This window comes from Equus asinus, chromosome 15 (assembly GCF_041296235.1).
Source record: "Equus asinus isolate D_3611 breed Donkey chromosome 15, EquAss-T2T_v2, whole genome shotgun sequence".
NCBI lineage: Eukaryota > Metazoa > Chordata > Mammalia > Perissodactyla > Equidae > Equus > Equus asinus.
The window spans coordinates 40808645-40833915 of record NC_091804.1 but is presented as its reverse complement, the minus strand read 5'-3'; positions in this window follow the sequence as shown (position 1 = coordinate 40833915).

The window sequence follows — 25271 nt, the reverse complement described above, 5'->3', positions numbered from 1 at the left end:
TGTTCTACAGAGGGGGAAATTGAGGAACTAAGCAGTTAAGTGGCTGAGAGATAATTAACAATGGCCCTATTAACGGAAAGGTTGTTTCCAGTTTTTTCCATCGCAATGCCGTGATGTGTGTCCTTGTACATCTATTTTTACACACCTTATCGTTATTTTTGTTGGCCTAAATGCTGGGCATAGGATTCTTGCACCTGAGGCCAGGCATCTTTTTCATCTTGAAAATCATCACTGCCAAGTTACTTAGACTTAACATTTATTCTTCCTGTGTGGGGCAGGCTGTTTTTAGCTTAAATTGTCATTTCTTTTGATTGACGGATGGATAGATGGACGGTCAGAGAGACCGAACCCGTTTTCTAGGAGTCTTTGAGTTCGCAGCATTTCGCGTGGGTTCCCTCGCTCCCCCAGATATAGAAGCTGGCCTAAAGGATCGAGATAGTTTCCCAAAATTATGGGAATACTCTTTGTAGGGTACAAATCTCAGCTCTTTCTCATTTCATCCCCACTCTGTTAGCAAGTTCCAGAAACTTCTAAAATTCAGTTGTTTTGTTTTTTGTCATAAATTCATTCTGAGAGGCAGCCCACACGCCAAATGGTGAGTTCCACACTGGGAGCCAGGAGAGGCTCCCCTGCTTTAAGCGGGACTTGTTCCCCAGAAAGACCCCTGGTCATCAGCATTCCCGGTTCCCCCTCCCCTTTCTCCGTGAGCACAGAGCAGCGGCAAACTGCTCTTACTTCAAAAAAGCAGATGGATCCGAAATGAACCAGGGCCTTCAAAATTCGCAGCTCAACGCTCATAAAACCTGAGAGCGGGCGAGAAGGCTCTGAGCGTCTGCACACCTTCATTCGCAGAGAGACAGAAACGCGTTAGCAATGCCTGATGACTGGGCAGCCCTGTCATTTGGGAGCTGGAAGATCAAAGGCTCAGCTCCAGGACGGGGAATGGGGAGAATTAGTGTTCCCCTAGGAGCCTCTCGCCCCACGGTAAGCCTGGTGCTTCTTACAATCACGAGCTCTTTGGCTCTTAATTTGGGGTTTCGTTAAGGGCATATCCACCTTGAATAAGGGGAATGAAAGTTTGCCAGTTCTTTTGAAGTCCAGCTGTTAGAATGAATTGTGATTCAGAACTGTCCATATTTGCCAAATCCATAGCTTGGTGCCCAGCACACAGTAAACCATTGGTCACTTTGGCCATTACGTTTATTATTAACATAACTTGATGGCAAAATTATCTGATGGTACAAATAAAGTGATCTTATCCTGCTTTTACACAGTGCTGTAACATTTCTAGAATGGAGTCTGGCACAGAGAGGAGATCAACAAATTTTTGCCGTGTGAATGATTCAGACACTCCCGGGTGAAAAGATGCGGCGCTGGTTTATTACCCTCATGAGGAGCGGGTTGAGGCTCCGAGAGCTGATGTCATTTACCTTGGGCAGGATTTGAACCCAGGTCTTTGGCAGCAGCTTGCCTGGCCTTTATTCCCTCTCCACTCCTAAATCTACAGGGCTGAGCAGTTGAACCGGCTGAGGATTCTGTACCCTTTCTAGGGCAGCCAGTGAGGGGAAGAGATTATTCTGCACGTGTCAATGACAGCCAAGTTTAGCCTGGTTGGAAACCCACAGATTTGGAGCCCCACAGACTTGGGCTCAGTCCTCAACCCTGACATTATAGCTGTGTGATCCTGGGCAAATCACTTTACCTCTCTGAGCCTTAGGCTCCTCATATACAAAATGGAGAAAATATTATGTACATTTCAGGATCCTTGCAGGATGAAATGTAAAAATATCTGTAAAGAATCTACATCCTATTGGGTGTGTAAATGCAGCTCTCTGCAGGCCTCCAGACCCTTGGGGATGTGCACGCCCTAATGCCCAGAACCTGTGAATACGTTATGTGATGCAACAAAGGAGAATTAAGGTGGAAGATGGAATTAAGGCTGCTGCTCAGCCGACCTTGAGGTGGAAGATCACCCTGGATTGTTCCCGTGGGCTCAATGCAACCACAGTTTGTTTGTTTGGTATATACCAGGGGTCAGCAAATTTTTTCTGTAAAGGGCCAGATAGTAAATATTTTAGGGTTTGTGGGCCAAGATGCAAAGTCCTCAACTCCTCAAGCAGCCATTCTTGTTGAAAGGCAAAATCGTCCATTTTTACACTTTACATTTTAAAATGTAAAACCATTTTTAGCTCACAGGCTGTCACAAAACCAACAGGGGGTCAGGTTTGGCTCCTGTCTGCTGACTCCAGGTGTGTGCATACGTGCATGTGTGTATTTTATTTCCGAAAAGAGGCTAATGCTATGTACACAGGTTTTTATCTGTTTTTAAAATCCTAACATGTGTTATGAACATCTCCTTAGAATGAACTATTTGACAATTCCATTTTTATGACTGCATGTTATTTTCTCATAAGAAATGTACAATATTCATTTTTATCTCATTTTTTTTTAACTACTGTAAATAATGTCGTGGTAAACACCTTTGAACATAAACCTTTGTACATCTCTCTGATTGTTTCTGAGGAGCAGTTTGCAGAAATAGAATTACTGCCACTTTACCCTTTTAGACAAAAGTCTTTGAAAAGTTCAGTGGAATGCAATGTGATTTCAGCAACAAGAACAAGACCCTTAATATGGAGAGGATTGTGGAGGGAAAGAGCTAGTCGCCTAGGGTTCTGGCTGACTAGACAGTGCCAACTTCAAATCCTGATGCTGCCACTTACTAGCCGTGTGACCTGGTGCCTGCTGCTTGACCTCTCTGGGCCTCGGTTTCCTCATCTGTAAAGTGGGAATAAGAATAGAACCCACGTGCCTGGCTCAATGAGATCACACCTACGCCTGGGCAACAGTAACTGATCAACTGATCAATAAACTGTGGCTTCAATCATCGTTATCACCATGACCGCTACTCCTCTTTAACAAGACTCTGAGAGGATTCTAAATCTACAGTGTGTTCAACCGACACTTCGCACGCTGATTTTAACTCCAAAATTTAAGTTTAAGAAAACAATAGCCAACAATCCAATTGCTACCAATTCCTAGGCTTCCCCAGTGCTGACAGGCACGTTCCCTGCTGGGTTTGTCCGTGAACCAAGTGCTAGTCCAGTCCCTTTGGGAGTCTGGATAAGTTGCGCGACAAGCTGGGAATCTGTGCCTCGGTTTCCCCATTTATTAGATGAGAGATGATCGTGCCACCCCTCCCTGACTCATGAGCATAAAATGAAATAATTAGTTTGAAGCTCAACTAAACAAAAAAGGTCATATTTCTAGCACGAGAAACACAGATTCTTCAGCGCCCACACGCATTTTGGAGTTCAGAATGATGTTCCTGTTTAGAAAGGCGGTGCGGCGCGTAGAGCACGTGTCGGCGGGGTCTGGAACAGCACGCTGTCGTCAAGCGCACTGACGTTTCTGCAGCAGAAAAGCGTGAATACTCTCACAGAGTCTGGCATCAATTCAGGTCAAGTTTTGCCACCAAATGAGTTGATATCACGTGAGCTTTTGCTGTCAAAGGACTTAAAGTTGGTTTTCTGAGCTTTTTGTCTTTAAATAACATTCTTCTAAGCACATTCCACAGGGCGTCTCCTTCAGTATGAACAATGAGCTTATGAGAGATATTATTATGCCCGTTTTACAGATAGAGAAACTGAGGTCCAGAAACGGTGAGTACCTTGCCCAGGGCCACACAGCTGGTAATTGACAGAGCTGGGATGCAAATGCAGGGAGCCTGGACCAGAGCAGTTCTTACCCTGTGCCTCGCCAGTGGGTTTTATGAGGTTTGTGAGCCTTGATAGGAAAAAACCCCTCTAAATTTATTTTCACTGCCTTCTAACTAAAATTTAGCATTTCTTTGATTATGAATGCAGGCAACAAGCCACAGCAGCGTGAACAGTGCCTATGACTGTCGCCAATAGGAACCACGGATCTTTCCCGTTAGTGGCAGCAGACACCTCCACATACGCTTATGCTCATCGCTACGTGGAAGTTGCCAGAGCTCTTAGATTGAGCACTAGATACTGTCATTAAAAGAGTTAATAAAGAAGCACATTTGTTACTGTCACAAAATTTTAAAAATATTTTGATAATTGTATTGCAATAGAATTGATTTCCTTTGTGTTTTAATTTATGCATTTAAAACCATAACTCCGAGAAGGGGTCCCTGGGCTTCGGCAGACTTTCAGGGGGGTCCGGGGCCGGGACAAGCTGGGGAATGCCTGGCCTAGAGCTGTACTTTAACCGCTATCTGTGCGATTTGACATGCACGTGCTTTAAATAAAAGAGCAGGAGGAAGGACGGAAGGGTGTCATTGGTCGTCTCCAGGTGGTGGTGTAAGGGCTGACCTCCCTTCCAGTACGCGTGTTTGTGCTTCTGCAACTGTGTGCGGTGAGCGAGTGTGACTTTCCCGTTTACCGCGAGGGAACGTGGCAACTTAAAGAAAGTGCGTTTTCTTTAGGCTCACATACCGCACAGGCACTGATAAAGGAAGCTCAAAGTTAATGCTCTTGTCGAGGTCTGACTTTCAGAGATGTAATGAGAGCCAGTTGATTGCATTTCTCAAACTTTAAGTTTGAAAGAACGAAAGGGCCATTTCTGCCTACCCGATGGCCAGTGACCGAGTGGGAGAACCCAAAGCAGAGGGGCATGCGCCTATGCCACGGAGGAGGGTCCTGTTTTTGCCCTGACTCGTCTCTGTCACTTCACAGAAGCAACTGTGGCTGAAGCAAAGACGGTGAAAGAGAATGTCTTCCTCTTGACGCTGTCCTGTGACAGCACAGGGTCTCTTGGGTGCCTTTCGTTCTTCATCTCACACTTGCCTCAACCGTCATTCAGTTCTCTGCTGGCAGCCACTGTGGTCGTGGTTGATGAGACAGCAGACTGAGGGCAGTGAGAGTGGGTGCGAGTCACCTGCTAATGGTGGTGGGCACTAAGAACACAACAGAGAGAGAAGAGAGGGCTGAATGTGGACCAGCGAGCCCGGGCCTGAAGAGCTGCGTCCCTAAACATGTTGGTGATCCATCCTACTTGCCTTCAAGGAGGACTTGAACTCAGGATTTCTGAGTCCCACCAGCTGGGACTCCCCGGTGCTCAGAGAATAAAATCAGAGTGTCATGATGGGGTCTACAGGCTCGACATCGCCACCAGAAGGACCATGACCAAAACGCACAGCCCCGGATCTGCTGCCCACGCAGCCTTTCCTCGTTACCCTCCACCTGCCCGCCAGTTTCCAAACCCGTCCTCTTTACTCCTCCACACCTTGGGAATGCTTGTTTGTAGCACCTATATTGTGCCACAATAACCTGCCTTCGTACCTCTCTGTCTGACCTCCCCACTAAGCTGTCCACCCCTTGAGGGCACAGGCTATGTTGGGGGGAGACCGTTTATTACCATGGATACGAGCATGGATGGGTTGGAATTCTGCCTCAGCTGCTTCCTGGTCATGTGATCCTGAGGATGTCACGTCTCCCTGAGCCTTTGTTTTCTCATCTGTAAAATGGGTAGTCAGTGATTCAACTAAAAAGAGTCGAGGGCTAACTCTGTGCCAGGAACTCTTCTAGATGCTGGGGATTTAGAAGCTGACAAAAACTGCTGTCCAGTTGAAGCATGCATTCCAGTTGGGGTAGGGGTGAGAGTGACAGGAATTCACAAGCACACAAATATATTGATAATAGTGTGCACCTCGCGTGTGCTATTCAGAGGGTTACTTGAGAGGATGCATTTAAAGGTGCTTAGCGTAAGGCCTGGCTTGTAATAAATGCCAACAGATGACAGTATTGATTATTTTCTCCAGGAAATTTTGCCTGACCCCCACTAAAACCGGCATCCCAGGCCCAGCTACCGGGCCTCTTTCTTGACTCCAACAGTGCATCTCCCACACCACTTGATCATGCCACTGACGGTATTCTGCAGAAATGTTATCTTATATGTGTGTGGGCTCTACAGTAACTTCGCCTACTTGAAACACGTACAACAGATTTTTACTCATATTTATACCTTCAGCATCTCACACAGTGCCTGGCCCACAGTCGGTGCTAAATAAATGCTTGCTGGATCAATCAGAGACCAAACCTAAAGAAAACCCCAAGTTTTCAAATGACATTTACAAACCTGCCTAAGGCTTGCTCTGAAAGAGTCCTGTATTAGGCAGCCCCCAAAATGACCTCTGACGATCCTCCCCTCCTCATATTCATGCTCTTGTGTGAACAGTGGATGACTGAGGAAATGACGATGTGTGAACTCCCAGACAAGGCCATGGAAGACATTGTAGCTTCTGTGTTGCTCTCTCCTGGACCACCTGCTCTGGGGGAAGCCAGCTGCCGTGCCGTGAGGGCATGAAAGCAGCTCTATGAAGTTGCCCATGTGGTGAGGGAATGAGGCCTCCTACCAACACCCAGGACCAACTCACCAACCATTAGAGTGCGCCATCTTGGAAATAGAGCCTCCAGCCCCAGTTCAGCATTCAGAGGACTGCAACGCTGGCCAACAACTTGTCTGCAACTTCACCCACCTAAGCCACTCCTGAATTCATCGGTGATCCACAAAATTTTTAAGAAAAATGTATTGGCAGAAATACAGCCAACTTGGACAGAGGTGAGCAGAGACAGTAAAAAATAAAAGAGGCCTTTGAACCCTCAAACTTCTGAAGGCAGGAAGCAGGCTGCAAAACAAATCAGATGCAAACAAGAGCTACCTTTCACAGGAAAAGAAGAATGACTCAGAGAATAGATCCGTGAGTCCAGCGGGTGGACCCCAGAGATTTAGTCACTCTCTCTAGGTCGCAGAGCTAATAAGAGGTAGAGTTAGGTTTCAAACCAAGGCAGTGAGACTCTAAAGTCTCTGCTCCTCCCCTCCACATTCTGCCATACCTATAGTGGATGGATGGGTGGATGGAGAAAGAGTATAAGTTTGGTTCTCTGCGTTAACATTTTTAAATAGCAAGTGGTAATCATGTAAGTACACACAGGGTCAGAATTCCAGAGGCCGTGTGTTGATCTGACGCTTGATTATCTCCATGACAATTCCCTCAAAGAATGGTGCAGCCTCTGATCCTGAGCCTTTTCTTTGACCAAAGAAAAAGTGTTAAGAAAGGTGTTAGAGATAAGGAAGGACACTAACCTTATTGTGCCAGGTGTAGAGGTTTGTACCCCATCTTATCTTTAACACCCTGGAGGGAGTCAACCTCCTCAGCCTTCATTTTGTGCATCATTCTTATTTTCTTTGTTTTTTTCTTACATGGGTAGTTATAATCTACACAATCATTGCAGGAAAATCAGAACTGACCAAGAAGCAAAAAGAAAAAAAAAGATTGTTCGTAATCCCCACTACCCAGAAATAGCCCCTGCCAGCATTAGGATAGGTTTTCCTTTCAGTTTTGTTGTTGTTTTTGTTTTTAATGTGTATTATATTTGCATGATTCCTACTAAGGAGCCAGTTTGGTTGTATCTGAATATTTTGTTGAAAAGACTTTAGCGTTTTTTTTTCCCCAGAGAGATTCCTACACTGATAGACATTTAATTTCTTCTTTCTTCCAATAATCGTGGACTAAGATAAATATACGATAGTGTTTTTTCACCCCTGGGTGGGTTCCAAAGAGGATTAAATGGAAATATCTCCTTAAAAATCTTCACAGTCTTTTGTTTTGCCACCAAAAGTCCTGCCTGACACAGTGTCTACGCAGTATAAGTGTAGCTAATTAAAAAGTAGATTTCCTCAGCCAATAATTTGTTTGGATTACGTGACAAATGGTTGGCTGATAATTTTCCCCTGAATTGACTAGATGATTGGTGTTGGGATTCTTTTTTCCCTACTGAATTGACAAGCTGTTTTGAAATTGTGTGGACACTGTCTGACTCAACCCTCCACCTCACAGGGAAAACTCGGCTAGTGAGGGATCTTTCCAGATTCCCAGGGAGCGTGTGTGTGTCTGTGCTGGCTGCCTTGCCTTCTGAAGAGACGGATTTGGAACTGATGCAGTGCTTCCAATGTGTGCTCTGAATTCACTGTAACCACTACCTTTCTAAACTTCACAACAGATCCTTATTGGGTTTTTCCTCACCTTAAAAAAGTGATTCAGGCTTGGTGAAAAAGAAGATACAGGAAAGGAGTACAGAAACATACAGTGTAGAAAGTGGAGCTCTTCTCTCTGCCCACCCTCCCCCACCCCCATATCCACTGTAGCCATCATTTATTAAATGCTTTACATTGTGACCTATTGAAACAATTTGGAATATTGAAACAATTTCTATTGAAACAATTTCTGCAGCAGCAAGGAAAAAAAACCCCTACATCAAAACAGAACTAGAATACCAGCATGTTCAAGGAGCTTATTTCAAGATGGGAGGATCATGGGTGATTGCTTTTCTTTTCTTTCTTTTTTTTTTTTTAAAGATTTTATTTTTCCTTTTTCTCCCAAAGCCCCCTGGTGCATAGTTGTATACTTTAGTTGTGGGTCCTTCTAGTTGTGGCATGTGGGACGCCACCTCAGCGTGGCTTAATGAGCGGTGCCATGTCCGCACCCAGGATTCCAACTGGTGAAACCCTGGGCCGCTGAAGCAGAGTGCGCAAACTTAACCACTCGGCCACGGGGCTGGCCCCACTTTTCTATTTTCTATTGTTTATCTACATTTTCTACAACAAATATGTGATCTGTGTAGTTTTTTAAGTTATAAAGAAAGTAAATAGGGGCCAGCCTGGTGGCGCAGCAGTTAAGTTCACACGTTTCGTTTCACTGGCCTGGCGTTTGCTGCTTAGGATCCCGAGTGTGGACATGGCACTGCTTGCCAAGCCATGCTGTGGTAGATGTCCCACATAGGAAGTGGAGGAAAATGGGCACAGATGTTAGCTCAGGGCTAGTCTTCCTCAAAAAACAGAAAGAAGACAGTAAATAGCTTCCAAAAGCCAATTTAATTCATCGTATGCACGTGTTTGTCGTGGTTTGCATGTGAAATGACTAAGGGCCGTAACTGACCAGCACACTGCAATTGTGAAGTGTAGACACAGAGCTTCTGGTCTCGTGAGCTTTCTTCTCCATCTTCAGTCTTTATCTTTCCTTCCTCCCCCTCCCCTTCTCCTCCTCCTCCTTCTTTTTGAAGGCGTTATTAGTCGCCATACTTTCTGGGAGACCTTAGAGCTTCAAAATCCTGTTCGAAAACTAACAATCTAGGGAGTGAGGGAATCAGACCCTGCGTAACCTATCACTGTCCCCAGAGCAACCAGCACCGTTTTGACCTGGGAGCAGCCCCTCCTGAAGACATCGGTTAAATAAACACCCCACGAAGTAGAAATTTGAAGGGTCAGCTCAGGTACCAACTGAATTATCGATTTTTGGTGGCTTATGTTCACAATTGATCATCGCAACCGTTGTAATTTTTTGAGGGCTCACTATCTTCCAGGCACCAGGATAACAACCCCACCTGCCCGCCCGACCTCATTTACACTCAGAATCACCCCTGTGAGGTTGTAGGTCCACCACTTTCTGGCTGTGAAACCTTAGGCAAGTCACTTGGCCTCTCTGTGCCTCTGGCTCCTCACCTATAAAATGGGAGCAATCAAGGCATGTTCTTCATAGGATTGCTGTGGGCTTAGTGAGTTAATATGTTCAAAGCACCCGGAACAGTGCTGGACACATTGTAAATGGTAAACTTGAATGTTATTGTTCTTATTATCCCCGTTTAAGAAGTGGGGAGATTTAAAGATCTTAAGGAATGTGCTCAAGGTCATCTTGGTTGGCAGGGCCGGATCCTCAGTCTGGGCCTGCCTTACTCTAACATTCATGGCATTAACCAAGAAGGAGTCAGCATAGCTTTTATACAAAGGGGCTTTATGTAAATGGCTTTATAGAGCAAACTGTCCTTGACAGAACTGTGCAACTTTGCCTCTGTGACATGAAAGCAGCCACAGACGATACATCAAGGAATGGGCTTGGCTGTTGTCCAATAAATCTTTATTTACTAACGCAGGTGGAGAGCCAGATTTGGCCCATGGGTCTTAGTTTGCCAACCTCTGGGATCAACCCTTCCATGACAGGAGCCTACCATGTTAATTGATTTCCAGGCTTTAGCTGTGCTAAAAAGAATCGCTTCTACGACACGAATTTCTTTCTCCTTCCGCCATGTTTGAATTTTACATGAGCAGAATGAAGATTTCATGAATACTTAGGGAATGCAATATTAGGCTGGTAGCTATTAACTTCACTTGTCTCCCTTAGACAACAAACTCACAGCTGTTTGTTTTTGATCCTACAGGGAAATATGTAGGCATGCGTTCTATGGATTTCATTAAAGCACGCGTTTGAAAACAGTGTTGCTATAAGGTAGGCAATGCTATCTCGATTGACAGGGCTAACCCACCAGCCTGCCGAAACCAGATAAACAGAGCTAGGTCAGATATTTAGATTTTCAATCAGTACGGCCTCCTCTTGATCACGTTGAAATCCATCCTTCTCCGTCAGCGTTTAAAGTTCCTTGAGAACTAAAATCGTCAGCACTAAGTTTCTTTGTCCATACCCATAATCTCGGGTTCTTTTTGCCCGGGGTGAGTTTTGGCGAGTATGAGAAATCTTGGAAGCTTTTTGGAATTTTTTTGGTATTTCAAGACACTAAGTTTGCGTTTTGAAAGTTGAGTCTGTTGCAGATAATTACGAATCCCAGATCCCAGGGACAGGCTAGGATGTTTGCGTCTCTCCGAAGGTATTTCATCGTATAGAAGCCTGTAAAATGTTGCCTCCATGGACCTTCATTCTTCAGAAATTTCTGCATGGAAAAGGAAATTAACCGGTGTCTGTGTGTGACGTGCATTCATAACCAACACTATCTTCTCAGCTTCAATGGTAAGTTGTAGCTTCAAATAGCAAGTTGCAGAGGGCCGTTAGGAAACTCAGAAGAAAGGCAAGGAGGAAAAAAACCACTGTGGATGTGCTTTGACTCTATTTCACCTCCCTTGTGGAAGACACCACCTGGAAAGTTAACTATTCACGTTACAGATAATACAGTGAAATGTGATCACTTGAACTAACAGAAATGGTTTAACTGGTTAATCAGCCTCATCCCTTATCTCCAAACTCACCTTCCCTCTCCTATTTTGAAAAATAAACAGAGGACTTAGGAGAAGCTGGGTGGGTCCCTGGGGGCGTTCTAGTCTCTGTTCTGGCAGAATCGTTGTCAGGATAAAATGAAGGAGGAAGAGGACAGAAGCCACCAGGTGCTGCCACAGGGAGACCAAGGAAGCCATTGGGCTCTGTCTTCACTTTCACAAAAGGTCTCCAACGCGGACTTGTGACATTGTCTTCAAATGAAGTCACACCCAGAGTCACAGAGAAACAGAACTTAACCGCTGTGCCACCGGGCTGGCCCCTGAATTGTTATTTAAATTATCTTCTGACTAGCACTATTATATTGCATTGCTTTTTAGTTTCTCCCCCCCCCCTTTTTTTGGCCTGTTAAAAGTTATAATTTAGGTGCCGGCCCGGTGGCGCAGTAGTTAAGTGCACGCGTTCTGCTTCGGCGGTCGGGGGTTCGCCAGTTCGGATCCCGGGTGCTGACATGGCACCGCTTGGAAAGCCATCTGTGGTAGGTGTCCCACATATAAAGTAGAGAAACATGGACACAGATTTTAGCTCAGGGCCAGTCTTCCTCAGCAAACAGAGGAGGATTGGCAGCAGATGTTAGCTCAGGGCCAATCTTCCTAAAAAAGGAAAAAAAAGTTGTAATTTATAACTGCATACATTTAACATATCACATGGGTATCTTAATATATCACCCAATTGAGCTGAAATACCCTACTTTTTTGTTTTTCTGTATATATACATATATATATAATTATATATATACAGAATATTCTGCATAATATGTATAACAGAATATATTATATATTCTGTATACAATTTATACAGAATGTATATATGTATTATTCTGTGTATATAGAGTGAATATATACAGAGATTCTGAGAAAAATGGAAGTGACTTGTGACCCGGATTATGTACTCAGAAGTAACTGTGGGCTCATCCTAGTTTGGGGGTGCTTGTTCACTCTCTTCATCATTAGATGTCCCCCACCCCCAAATCAATTCTTTATTCCCACTCATATAATATAGTCATTGCTGCGTCCAGAGCCGGCTGCCCTGGGGCATGTCACCTGCAATGTGGGTTTGTTTGCATTGCCGAGGAGCTGTTTCAGCCAAGCTTCCCCGTGTCTGCACCAGCCGAGTCCTGGTGCTTTGACAATCATTTCCTGGAGATTAAGCTGAATTATTTGGCCAGCAGCTCATGACTCTTTTTTCCCTTGTCTCCTTAATTTCATGCCAACCTTTTCTGGGATGGTGGCGTTTTCCTCCTTCGCTACAAAAGCTCTCGGCTCGCCAGGGGTGTCGATTCTAATCTGTGTCTCCTGGAAGGATTATTTGATTTGGAGGGATCAGCTGAGCCGCCCTGGATGGGGAGACGTGAGCTACATGAGCCATGGTTGTATTAAGACACTCACCGCTGGAGTGGTTTGTCATGAAGGAAACAGAGCTGACTTTTAAAATGTTTAAATTAATTGCTGGCATTTAAAATTGAGGTGCATTTACACAAGAATTCAGATCACTGGTTCTTTTGACAGATGGGAAGTTCTGGCCACACTGAGCCTGGTCGCCCGTGGCTACAGGTGACAGGCTGGGGCCGAGGACAGGCTGCTCCAGTGGCGGGACCAAGCTTTCTAGATGACCATTCCCGCTCCTCACATTGCGCAGAGGGAAGCAGGAGCCCTTGGGGGGCCATGAAGAGTCAGCCAGCAGAGTTCCTTCCCCTGAGTATTGCAGAAGATGGAACAGACAGTAGTCAAGCGGACAGATATTAATCATTCAACAAATAATGGTGAGCCCGGCCGTGTGCTAGACGCTAGACGCTGTTCTGGACGGGAGATAGAGAGTGAGCAAGGCAAGTCCCAGATCTCATGGCAGCCACCCTGGGGGGAGAGGGAAGGGAGCCAGACAATAAACAAAATAATCTAAGTAAAACATATAATCTGTTAGATAGCAGTAAGAGCTGTGAATAAAAAGTAGAGAGGGGAACCAGGATTGACGGGCAGGGACTGCCATTTTATAGCCAGAGGTCAGCATAGGTCACAGAGAAGGTGATCTGAAGGAAGAATAGAACAAAGGAGGGGGAAAGGCATGGAAATATCTGGGGGGAAGGGCTTCAGGCTGAGGCACCAGCCAGTGCAAAGGCCCAGAGGTGGGATGGTGCCTGGGGTACTTGTGGAGCGAGGAGGCCAGTATAGCTGGAGGACTCAGCGAGGGAGGGAGTGAGGAGATCCACGGTCAGGGGGAGGGTGGGATCTGGCTGCTCCTGACTTGAGCAGATGAGCCGTGTCATCTGACCTGCACTTTCACAAGCTCCCTCTGCCTGCTCTGTGTAAAGTGCGGTGGGGCAGAAGGAGGCACCAGGGGAACAGCTAGAAAGCCACCACGGTACCCAGACTTGGAGCAGGATGGGGGCAATGGAGAGGGAGAGAATGGCCGAATCATGAGCACATTTTGAAGGTGGACATGGGTGGGTGGGTGGGTTGCACGGGGACAGCAGAGAAAGAAAGGAGCAGAGCAAGTTCCCTGTTTTTTGGCCGAGTGGCGGGATAGAGTTGCTGTGAGCCAAGCTGGAGAATCCTGTAAGAATAGCAGGTTTGAGGGAGACCAGGAGTTTGGTTTTGAATGTCATGTCTGAGAGCCTCCCCGGGCCTCAGTGGAAGCATCCAGAAGGCAGTGGCTGTTTGAACCTGGAGTTCAGGACAGGTGTGAGCTGGTGGATGTTGGCGTTTAAAGCTACAGAGGCTGACAGAGACCCTGAATCAAGGGAGTATACACAGAGAGGAGGGGACGTGCAGGTCTGAGCTCCTGGCACTGTGGCATGAAAAGGGCCGGAAGATGAGGGAGATGCAGTGAGAGGTTAAGGAGTGCCCTGGAAATGGGAGGAAAACCAGGCAAACGTGAGGTTCTGGAAGCCTGGGGTGTGCTTCAAGGAGCATGGATGGTGTTGAATGCCGCTGGTAGGGTGAGGAAGCTGACCTCTGAGAAACGGCCGTCGAATTGAACAAGGCGGAAGGGACAGTCTCTTCTACTCTCTGGCTTCATCCCCCTTCAGTTAACAAAATCATTCATTCATTCATTCATTCAAAATATATCAAGCTCTGTGGGACCCAGTCTCCAACACGGCCTCCAGTGGTTCTCGCCTCCTGCACTGAATACGCTGACCTGTTAATCAATAGGATGCTGCGGAAATGAAGGTGCGGCTCCCAGGACCGGTCATAAAAGACGCGTCTGGAATTAGACACTCATGAGGATTACACAGCTTGATGAAGGTACTGAAAAAGCGCTGAACTGGATACCTGAAAAGGATGAATTTTATGGTATGTAAATTTATCTCAGCAAAAGAAAAACATACATATATATAGAATGGAAAAAATTAATTGAGATGATATGAAGCAGATTGCTCACGTCCGTTACCACAGTAAATGCAAGTAAAACGAGTTATTTAACTTTAAGAAAAAGACACCATGGCGAGCAGCCTGCCCTCTCTTGGATCTCTCGCTCTGGGAAAGTTAGCGCCCTGCGCTGAGGATGCTCAAGTAGCCCATGGAGAGGTCCACGTGGCCAGGGACTGAGGCCCGGTGCCTGCAGCCGTGTGAATGTGCCATCTGGAAGGAGGGCCCTCAGGCCCCAGTCAAGGCTTCCGATGACAGCACCGCCGACTCTCATCTCGACTGCCCCTCATGTGGGACCACAGTCCAGCACCAGCTGGCTAGGCCACGCCCGAATTCCTGACCCACAGAAACAATGAGACGTAGTGTTTATGGCTTTGAGACACTGAGTTCTGGGTAATTTGTTACACAGCAGTGACCATACAAGCACGACACTGCTCTAGACACTGGCCACCAAAAGATGAGAAGGGCATGGTGGTCGCCCCATGGCCTTTGTTGAATCACAGGGGAATGGGCTCCGTTCGGGTCCTCCTCACGTTGCACTGTCACTGTTAGCCCTGCTCTTCAGGTCGGACACTGAGACTCAGCAAGGTCAATGACGTGACCACTTCATCGTTCACGACACGTTGAGACAAGCGCCAAGCCAGCTGTCTGAGCCCAGGGCTGTGTGATCACAGAGGAGGGAGCTGGGGAAGCAGAACCCAGAGTTTCCTGAGAAAGAGAGGAGAGAGAGAGCTTTTAGAAACAAGAAGCAAGAGGGGGTTGTGGGAGATGTTGATGTGTTTAAAATGCATTTAGGGCCGGCCCCGTGGCCTTGCAGTTAAGCTACATGCACTCCGTTTCTGTGGCGCAGGTTCGGTTCCCAGACACAGACCTACACCACTCGTCGGCAGCCATGCTGTGGTGATGACCCACATACAAAATAGAGGAAGGTTGGCATGGATGTTAGCTCAGGGCGAATCTTCCTTAGTTAAAAAAAAATAAAAAAGTTTAACTGCAAAATCTCATTATCTGTTCCATCTTTTCCTTCAAGTTCCAACTTAAATATCACCTTATTGGTGGAACTTTACTCTAGAGACTCCCATAATGCAATGTCCATTCATTCAAAAACATTTATTGAGCACCTACTGTATACCAGGCTGTGCAAGGGGCCAGGGATGCATCAGGCACGTTCCTGGCCCTCAAGAGGCTCCATGTCTGGTTGAGAGACAAGTTTGCTAACAAGTACAGCAATTTGAGTTCCACAAATGGAAGAATGTACAAAGAGATGTTATATGCTTCTTGGTAAAGAATGCTAACTTTAGAGAAAGACAGACTGGGAGGTGGGGAGCTACTCAAAGGAAAAAATCCTCAACTCTTAAAAGATCCAGGATGGTTTGATGGAAGAAGTGACATTTGAACTGGGTTTTGAAGGATACATTAGTGACAAATATGTGACCATCAAAAGTGCTATTTTGTTTTCCCAGCTTTATGGAAGGATAATTGACAAATAAAAATTGTCTATATCTAAGGTGTACAACGTGATGATTTGACACACGTATACGTTGTGAAATGATTACCACAATCAAGCTGACGGACACATCCATCCCCCACATAGTTACCGCATGGTGCTATTTTTACTGTGAGAAATAGTGATATGGGTAACAGAAGAAGGGCCGTGTCAGATCAAGGCGAGCTTGCTTCCAGATTTATTCTCTCCTCCTTCTAGATCAGAACGCCCGTGTTTCAGCTGGATGTGTGGCAGCCGAATATTACTTTTCCGTGTCTCCCTCGTAATGAAGTGTGGCCATATGATGACGTTCTGGCCGTGGGACGGGAGAGAGAACGAGATACGTAATCTTTTAGATAGCGTTCCCTGAAAGGGGAAAGGGTGCCACCCTCGGCCCTCCCTGGTGGGCAGCACAGGACACAGCCATCTTGTCCATGAAATAGGAGCCACAAGTCAGGGATGCCAGAGAAAGAGGATAGAAAGTGCCTGGGACCTGTCACCAGGGAACTGCCATATCGGTCCTGGGCTCCTTATCCTCAAACTGTTGCATGACAGAGAATCAAACTTCTGTCTTGTCGGCCTTTGTTAGAGCCGCCAAACCTACAGCCAACAAATATGCAGACATCGTGCATTAGCTCCTCAAAAGCCATTCTCAAGCACCCTTCCCTTTGCCGTCCTCTATCACAGAGCCTAGGAGTCTAAAGTACTTGTCTTCTGAGCCTCTCATGCGGCCGGGGGTTGCCCTGTGACCCCCGCTTTGGTCGATGAGACACAGGCAGACATCCCAGGAAATACATCCCTTTATGAACTTTTATAAAACTCACAAAGAGAAGGCTCTTGTCTCTACCTCCTTCTGCCAGTCTGGAACTCAGATTCAGTGCCAGGGGGAGCTGCAGCCATGTTGTAACCATGAGGACAAAAGCCATATGCTGAAGCTGACAGAGCAGAAATGTGGGAATCTGTTCCCCAAAGGCATCGTTGAGCAGTTGGACTGATCCTGGATTTCCTCTCCCAGACTTATGGTGGCATGCAACACATGCAGCTTTATCTTGAGGAGCTTAGAATTTTGTTACCTGTGGACAAGCACACTCCTGAATGATCCATTATGGAATATAAAAGCTAAAACGAATCTTGGAAAGTATCTAATACAGTTATACTCAAAATGTGCTCCTAAGAACACTGGTGTCAGGGGAATGTTAATTGTCATGCATATTAAGAACGGGGAGCGTGTTTGTGAAAGAGCAGGAGAAATTCCGAGTGAAGCATATCAAACAGGTTTTATTGCTGCAGGTCTTGTCAGGGCTTTTAAGATGCCAACGGACCTATCAATCTTCCTGAGGAAGGCATACCCTGAACTATTTGACCATGGAACTCGCTTTTACTGGGGAGCGTGTCTCTGGATAAGTGTTTCTCAGAACACGCTGAAGGACTGCCCCACGCTGAGGAGACAAGAAGCCGAAGCTTCCCTGAGGCGGCTTTTGTCTTGAGCCCTCTCTTCTTGGAGGTCTTGAGAACAAGGTTGGACTACTTCTCTGGAGTTTTCTCACAAGTCTTCTTTTCTGTCTGGAAACAGGAGAGATCCCAGTGTTCTACGAGGTTACAACCTCGTGGGGACACGGGCCCAAAAGGGTGAAGCCAGCAGGTAGAGTAATATAAGCCCACAGTCAGAAGACAGAGTAGCTGGTCCTGGGGGTGTCTGAGCCCTAGACACCATCACCCAGGAAGCCAGTTCCTTCCTGAGCCTGTCTCCCCTCTTCTGGGTTCCTCCCAGGGACCTCAGCGTCTTCTCCTCGTATAATACAGAAGAGCCCCCTCTACACACGCCCCAAACCTCCATTGTTGGCCGACCCCTAACTCTGGGAGGACGGAGGAGTGGGATGAAGGAAGGGGGGCCCTCAGCTTCTACCTCGGGTCATTGTGGGCCTTTCTCCTGGAGGCCAGGCTCTCCTGGCAGGACTTCTGGGCAAGGTGGCTTTCTCCAGTTGGTGTCACACAGTGCTTCCTATGCCTGAGCAAAATAACAACACCGCTATCTTGATACTGAGGGGGTTCAGAACATGCCACCCCAAAGTGTGCTGGTGTAGCATATTGACTATTTTGAGCTAAAGGCACTTGAAAAACAGCAGATGCAAAAGAGATCTCTGACCAACCCTTTCCTTCCTGAAAGCAGGAGATAAACTGCCACGCACAAGATGCTCCCTCTGCACCTGGAGGAAAAGAACATTCTTATCACCAGAGACCGGGGTGGGGGTGGGGGCAGGTGCTCTGAGGCTGAGAAGAATCTGCACAAACTTCGTTAAAATCACCCTTCTCTTCTTTAGCTTTCCCAGTCGCGTTCGTTCCTTTTTCACAATTACTGCTCCTTGCTCAGCTGAGTGTCTGAGCCTTCAGGCCTAAGTGCTTCTTGTGTCTTCGTATTCTTGAAGGCTCCCATGTCCACGTAAAAGAAATTACTAAATAAAATTTGGATGCTTCTCTCCTGCTAATCTGTCTTGTGTCAACTTACTTCTTAACCTCCTAGCCAGAGACCCTGAGAGGGTGGAGGAAAATTATGGCCTCTCCTTCAATATCATCTTGCTAATTAACAGCCGTATTTTACTTCTTTAAAGTAATAGATTGTTAACATTGCCTTCCATGCTTTGTCCTTAGTTGCTGTTCCATGCAAGAGACAACCATGGTCAGAGATGGAGGTGCATCTGAGCTGCGGCCTCAGGCTCCCCAGGTAGACCAATGCGGAAGGTCGCGGTTACAATAAATCATCTTAGGAAAGGCAGTCAGACGTCCAGGGGCCAGATGGCCCCAGAGGAAGAAAGGGGCAGAGCTGAGAGACTTGCCCTGGGGCAAAGGCTTTGCCAGGCTCCCTGAGAAGGGCAGGGAGCTGAGACGGGACCTCCCTCCCTCCTTTCCTTCTCTGTCCCAACTATACTCCTCCTGGGTTTTTTTGGTGGTCTCCCCACCATCACCCCTCACCCCATTCTTTTCCATAATCAAACCAGTTCTGGGGAAAACAAGAACACAGCTGACCCTCACTAGTCACATCTAAGAAAGAGCTAAAACTTAGCCATGGCTCCCATTTCTTGAGAATTTTCCTCCGTGTGCTATACTCACACGTACATGTCTGACATCACATATGCAATGTGTGCATAGGCACTATGTATGTGCACATATATATGCACACGCGTCTGTCCTTAAAACAACCCAATGGGGCAGGCATTGCCATTAGCCCCATTTTACAACTGAAGAAAGGAGGTGCGGACGGGGTAAGGAACTCGGGCAAGGCCACAGCGAACGAGGCCTGGAACAGGCAAGCTTGTTCCAGATGCCACCTGCTCAACCAGCGTGTGACACACGGCAAGGGTTAGACACAGGGGAGGGATGTCACCTGAAAGCTTTTTAAACGAGTGCACTTCTGATTCGGAATACTGATACATCCGGGAGTAGCTCAAGCCACCAATTCTTCTGATTTCATATTTTTTAACACTAAAATATTGCACCAACAAAAATATCAGTATTGCAGTTCTTAAAACTTGTGCTCCATACTCAAGGATATGAAAATCTCCTGAAGGGGCTTTGCCGTAACAGCTAATTACAAATAAAACTTAAAAGGAGAGCAGGCTGGCTGTTTGAATAAATACAATCCTAGACACGGGGTGTGTCGGGTAAAGGATCGGAATTCCACAGAAGTCTTTTCAGCAGGGTTGTACAAGAAAAGCGAGCCCTTAGCCTGCTATTTTATGTTTGATCATGTCCTCCTGTTAATAAACTTGCAAGACTCCCATTGGGCGAGCTCCCAGCCATGCTATAAAAAGGCATTGTCCGCAGAACATATTTAAATTTCAAATGCATGCCTAATAAAGCCAAGCCCAGCGCTGGTTAAATTCTCTGCATAACTCCGGGGGTTATTTCATTTCACTCCAGCGCTTTGGAGTTCTGCAATGGGGTTTTGTCCACCACCCCCTGCCCCCAGCCTGTCTTTCTTTCTCTGGCAATCTGCTAGTGGTAATTAGCCTAAAAGATATACCTTTGTGCTCTGGTTTGGTTTAAAAAGGCATTAATCTTGGTTATGGGGAATACTCTATGCTAATGTGTGTTTTATTTTCAGCAAGTCCTATTGATCTGCACTTTCCATTCTTCCTTATTAATGTCCAGCAGCCCAACTTTTAAGGGGTCAAATTTCAAAGAGACAACATCCTCTCCTTAAGAAGTACTCCCCTTCATATTTCTGGAAACACAAGTAGAATATCTGGCCCCTGATCCATATGCATGGACTGGTTCGTGCGAGCATCCTGTGGTTCGAGGCCCCTCGATGTCGCCCTGGAAGCTAAGAGCAGCCCAAGGAGAATTTCTCAAGGTCACTGGAAAGCTGTTATAGAATGTTATTGGGGGAAAGAAGTCAAACTCCCTTCTTCTGAGTTTGAGAGTCTCTATCTTCTAAATTTGCCTAATCCCAGTGCCGTTCTCTGCTATTTATGGCAACTCTAAATGCAGTCATTTCAGTGCTATTGTTAATGAGAGCAACAGAAACTTAAAAGCAGAAAGATCATTCCAACTTCTGAACTTAGCTTTCGAAAATAAATTTCTCATTTTGAAATAATTTAATTTTACAGAAAAATTGCAAAGATAGCATTGAGCGTTCCCACATACCCTTCACCTGATTTTAACGTCTCACGTGCCATGGTACCTTTGTCAAAATTGAGAAATTAACATTAGTAAAATACTATTAATTAAACTCCAGACTATATTATGATTCATCAGATTTTCCACTGATGTCCTGTTTCTGTTCCAGGATCCAATCCAGGATACTATGTTGCATTTTTGTATTTTTTCTTAAATCTTATATTGTTTCATCACAGTGACCTCCCCACAACACTGGGTTTTGGTTTTGGGTTTTTGGTTGGTTTTTTTCATGTTTTGCCATTCAATAAAGAAATCATGAAGGAGGAGTTCTTCTGAAGGAACCACACAGTCTATTTCAGTATGTCCTGACCGGTGGTGCACATCCCACTAGCGCAGGGATTGCTATAGGTGGTACATCAATGAACACGTTTTATTTAAATAGTCATGTAAGAGTATATTTTAATGGCTTTTAGAAAAATATATAACAAGCCAATAAGACCATTTTATAGACATTATTTCCAAGGATAAGGCTAAATGTAAAAGAGTGAGTCAATATAAAGATGGCTTAAAGGAAAATATAAGTAATTATACGAGTGATTACAGATGAGTTGAATATTGGGAGGGGAGGACTGCAAGGGCTGAAATTCAGAAACACCGGTCTCTTTCAAATCCTTCCCTATGCACATGAGGAAACTGAGCCCCAGGAGGGAAGTGGCTTGTGCCTTCCAGTTGCCAGGCCTCACTTGTTCCCTGCGTGGCCCCCTCCCCATGGAGGCTGGCCTCTCTGCAGACCCAGGAGACTCGACGGTGCTGTGTGTCCTGCCAGGCGATGAGTCCAGTTATGCGCTGGAGATCATTCTGGTCCATGAGACCTGAGAACAAATCTACCAGGGGCTCCAGGAAAGTTTTCCCGCATCTTAAAAAGGGGTGTAGTCATCAATAGTGGACAGAATCAATAAACCATGGCACCTCCACAGAGAGGAGTAATACACAGCTGTGAAAAAGGGCCGAGGAATATCTATTTCTATATGCCGCTACAGAGGGATTGCCAAGGCATGTTATTGTGTGGAGAAAGCTAGGAAAAGTGTATATAGTGTATATAGAAGTGTGTATAGTATGCTATGCTCATGCTATCCATCTAAGAACGGGAGGTGTTAAAAAATACGTATACATACTACCTATATTAAAAGTAGGGTCTGGCCCCGTGGCCAAGTGGTTAAGTTTGCACACTCAGCTTTGGCGGCCCCGGGTTTCGCTGGTTCAGATCCTGGGCGTGGACATGGCTCCACTCATCAGGCCATGGTGGGGTGGCCTCTCACATGCCACAACTAGAAGGACCCACCACTAAAATATACAACTATGTATTGCGGGGGTGGGGGGGGGGTGCGGTTGGCAAGAAAAAGCAGAAAAAGAAGATAAATAAATAAAAAATAAATAAAAAGTAAATAATGGAAAGATGAACCAAAAACTCTTTTTTTTTTTAAGATTTTATTTTTCCTTTTTCTCCCCAAAGCCCCCCTGGTACATAGTTGTATATTTTTAGTTGTGGGTCCCTCTAGTTGTGGCATGTGGGACGCCACCTCAGCATGGCTCAATGAGAGATGCCATGTCCACACCCAGGTTCCGAACCAAAGAAACCCTGGGCCCCTGAAGGAGAGCGTGCAAACTTAACCACTCGGCCAAGGGGCCGGCCCCCCAAAAACTCTTAAAAACTGTTTACGGATGAGGGAAACCAGGAAAAAGAGCAGAGGAGTCAGCCAAAACCTTCTCTAAAAACTACTTTGTTGGGTAAATTTTACCTTGATCCCATCTAAGTATTTTACGTGATTAAAACAAATTCAATTTTTAAAAAAGCAGTCCCTAAAATTTGAAAACAAAATGAAAAAAAAAGAACCTAACAATATATTTAGTTAGTGGCATAACTATACAAAGAGGAAAGATTTTGAGGTACTGAAAACACAGTCCTTTGACTGTCTCTCCTTGGTGGAACTGCAAAAAATGAATCTTAAAAACATTTTTCGGCAGCTCTTCACTGCCCATGGGTCCTGTCCCCGTGCTATTCTCTGAATAAAAGAGAACTACCACCAGACCTTGGGAGTCCAAGAAATCTTTCTTTTGACTCCTTGGCTTGCCGAGCCCACATCACTAACAATTTTCTGGCCCAGGATCCAATCTAGGATTTTACACTGCATTTATGTTTTTGTTTTGTTTTAATTGTTTTTTTTTTTTTTGAGGAAGATTAGCTCTGAGCTAACATCTGGCACCAATCCTCCTCTTTTTGCTGAGAAAGACTGGCCCTGAGCTAACTAACATTCGTGCCCATCTTCCTCTACTTTATACATGGGACGCCTGCCACAGCACGGCTTGACAAGCGGTGCATAGGTCCGCATCTGGGATCCAAACTGGCGAACCCCAGGCCACCACCGAGGCAGAACGTGCGATTTTGCTGTGCGACTGGGTTGGCTGCAAACACTGCATTTAGCTGTCAGGTCTCCTTAGTCTCTTTTAGCATGGAACAGTCCTTCAGTGTTTCTTTGTCTTTCATGACCTTGATAGTTAATAAAGTGTCCTTCAAAAAAAAAAGAAAAAAAGATTTTCCCATAATCATGTTGTTGGTGGTCAGCTTTGGGACCACTGTTCTTAGATAGCTATGTATGTATTGCGGGAGAAGCAAATATTTGTCTCCTGGGTAAAATTATGACCTTAAAAAAGTCTTGTAAATAAAATCTCATTGCAAATTAACATGTATTTATTCTATACAGTGTTAGAGAAGGCAAATAACCTTAATAAAATCACCTATAATCTTATTGTTGAGAGATAACCAGTATTAAGGTTGTGTATCTTTTCACTCACTTTTCTACGCACAACTATGTGCTGCTTTTACCAAAATGACATCATTCTGAGTATATGTTCATTGACCCATTTTTCCAATTTTTTGGTACTGAGTGAAATTCTTTTCATATTCCTAAGTGTTTTTCTGCATCTGCTAGTTTGTGAACTCCACAAGGGCAGGGCCTTTGAATAGTATTTCTCCACCTTTATTCACAGACCCCCATCTCAAATTTTGCTGTATATGCATAACACCTATGCAATTATTTACTTAATATTTTCCTTTAAAACAACTCACATTTTTTTCTCTTGGCCTAAGCTTGTGCAATTGTCTCCTTGAAAATACAGGCTGGATAAACTAGTTATACATTCTTCTAATATGAATTAATATAAATACAGAACTGATAAAATTCACATGTTCATCCATGTATGATTGTAAATCATCCTGTGTACAGATGGAGTTGTACGTACCACATTTTGAGAAACAAAGTTCTAGGCATCATATTTAAAGGCTGAATAGATTTCGGATACTGGTCTCATCAGCTCTGTATATGTGTGTACGTTCTATGAGCTCTAACACACTTTGAGAGTTGTGCAACCACCACCACAGTCACGATACAGAAGAGTTCCCTCTACCCCAGCATCCCCTCCTGCTGCCCCTGTGGGGACGTGCCTCCTCTGGACAGCCCCTGGTCTCCTACTGTCGGGTCATCAACTCGTTTCCTAGTTTTCTCTTTGATGATTAACTCGCTTCCTTCCAGCATTGTGTTTGAAGCCCTCTGAGATAGCTTCAAATTGTAATCAATCTGGGGTTTCTAAGCACTTATATAAATACCCAGACAGACTTAATTTATCTGGTTTTTCTTCTACTTTAATTCTCTATCTCCCTCAAGATTTTATGCATTTATAAGGAAGTCATGGTTTCTGTCGTTTCTGAGCACAATTAAACAAAGACAAACAGTATCGACATTTCAAAGATGGCGTATCTCAGACCTAACACACAATACACACGCGTGCCTGATTTTGGCCTGGGGATTCTCTTCCATTTCCTCAGTCCTTCCCCATGCTCTCGTGGTAGGCAATCCAGCCCTTACACTAACAATATTTCTCAGCACATGTGCCACCTCTGCACTAGCCAGTGTCCATGACAGACATCACTAATTGATCACTGCACTCTTCAACCGATCCCTGATAATACCTCCGGGCCCTCCTCCACCCAGCATTTCAGGCAGTTGGTTGGAGTTAGTGCCCCAGATGAAATGTATTTGCTATCTCAATTCAGTCTTAGGTTGAAGTTGAAATAATGTCTCCATCTTGAAGAGACCTGCTGGGTCTCTTAGCCCACAAGTCTTCAATTCTCCCACCTGAGTTCACCTATACTCCACTTGTGGACCCAGGTCCAGTCTTTCCTTAGGGCTGGGAGGAGGGTGTGGCTGTAAAGGGGTGACACAAAGTAGTTCTTTGGGGTGACGGAAGTGTTCCGTATCCTGATTGTAGTAGTGGCTACACGACTTGATAACATGTTAAAACAGATCAAACGGTACACCCCCCCAAAAAGAATTCAATTAAAAAAAATCTTAAGTGAAAGTGGTTGCTGTTATTACAGAGGTAATTTTGAATCCACTCTAATTTATAAATGAACAAAAAGTCATGAAGCAGTTTCCAGCTTGGGTACTCCACCTCATCAGGCAGGTTGCTTGCTATGCATGTCATATGTAAGTGAACTTACATCCTGACCCACTGCGGCTTGGAAGTGTTGAGCAAGGGCAAAGAGAATTGTGTAGCTTTGACCTTTCCTATTTGGGCCACAGGTATTCTCATTTCCCAGCAAGCAGGGTCCTTCACAGTTGAGTAGTTGTTAACTGCTTGGGGACCCGAGAGCCTGCTC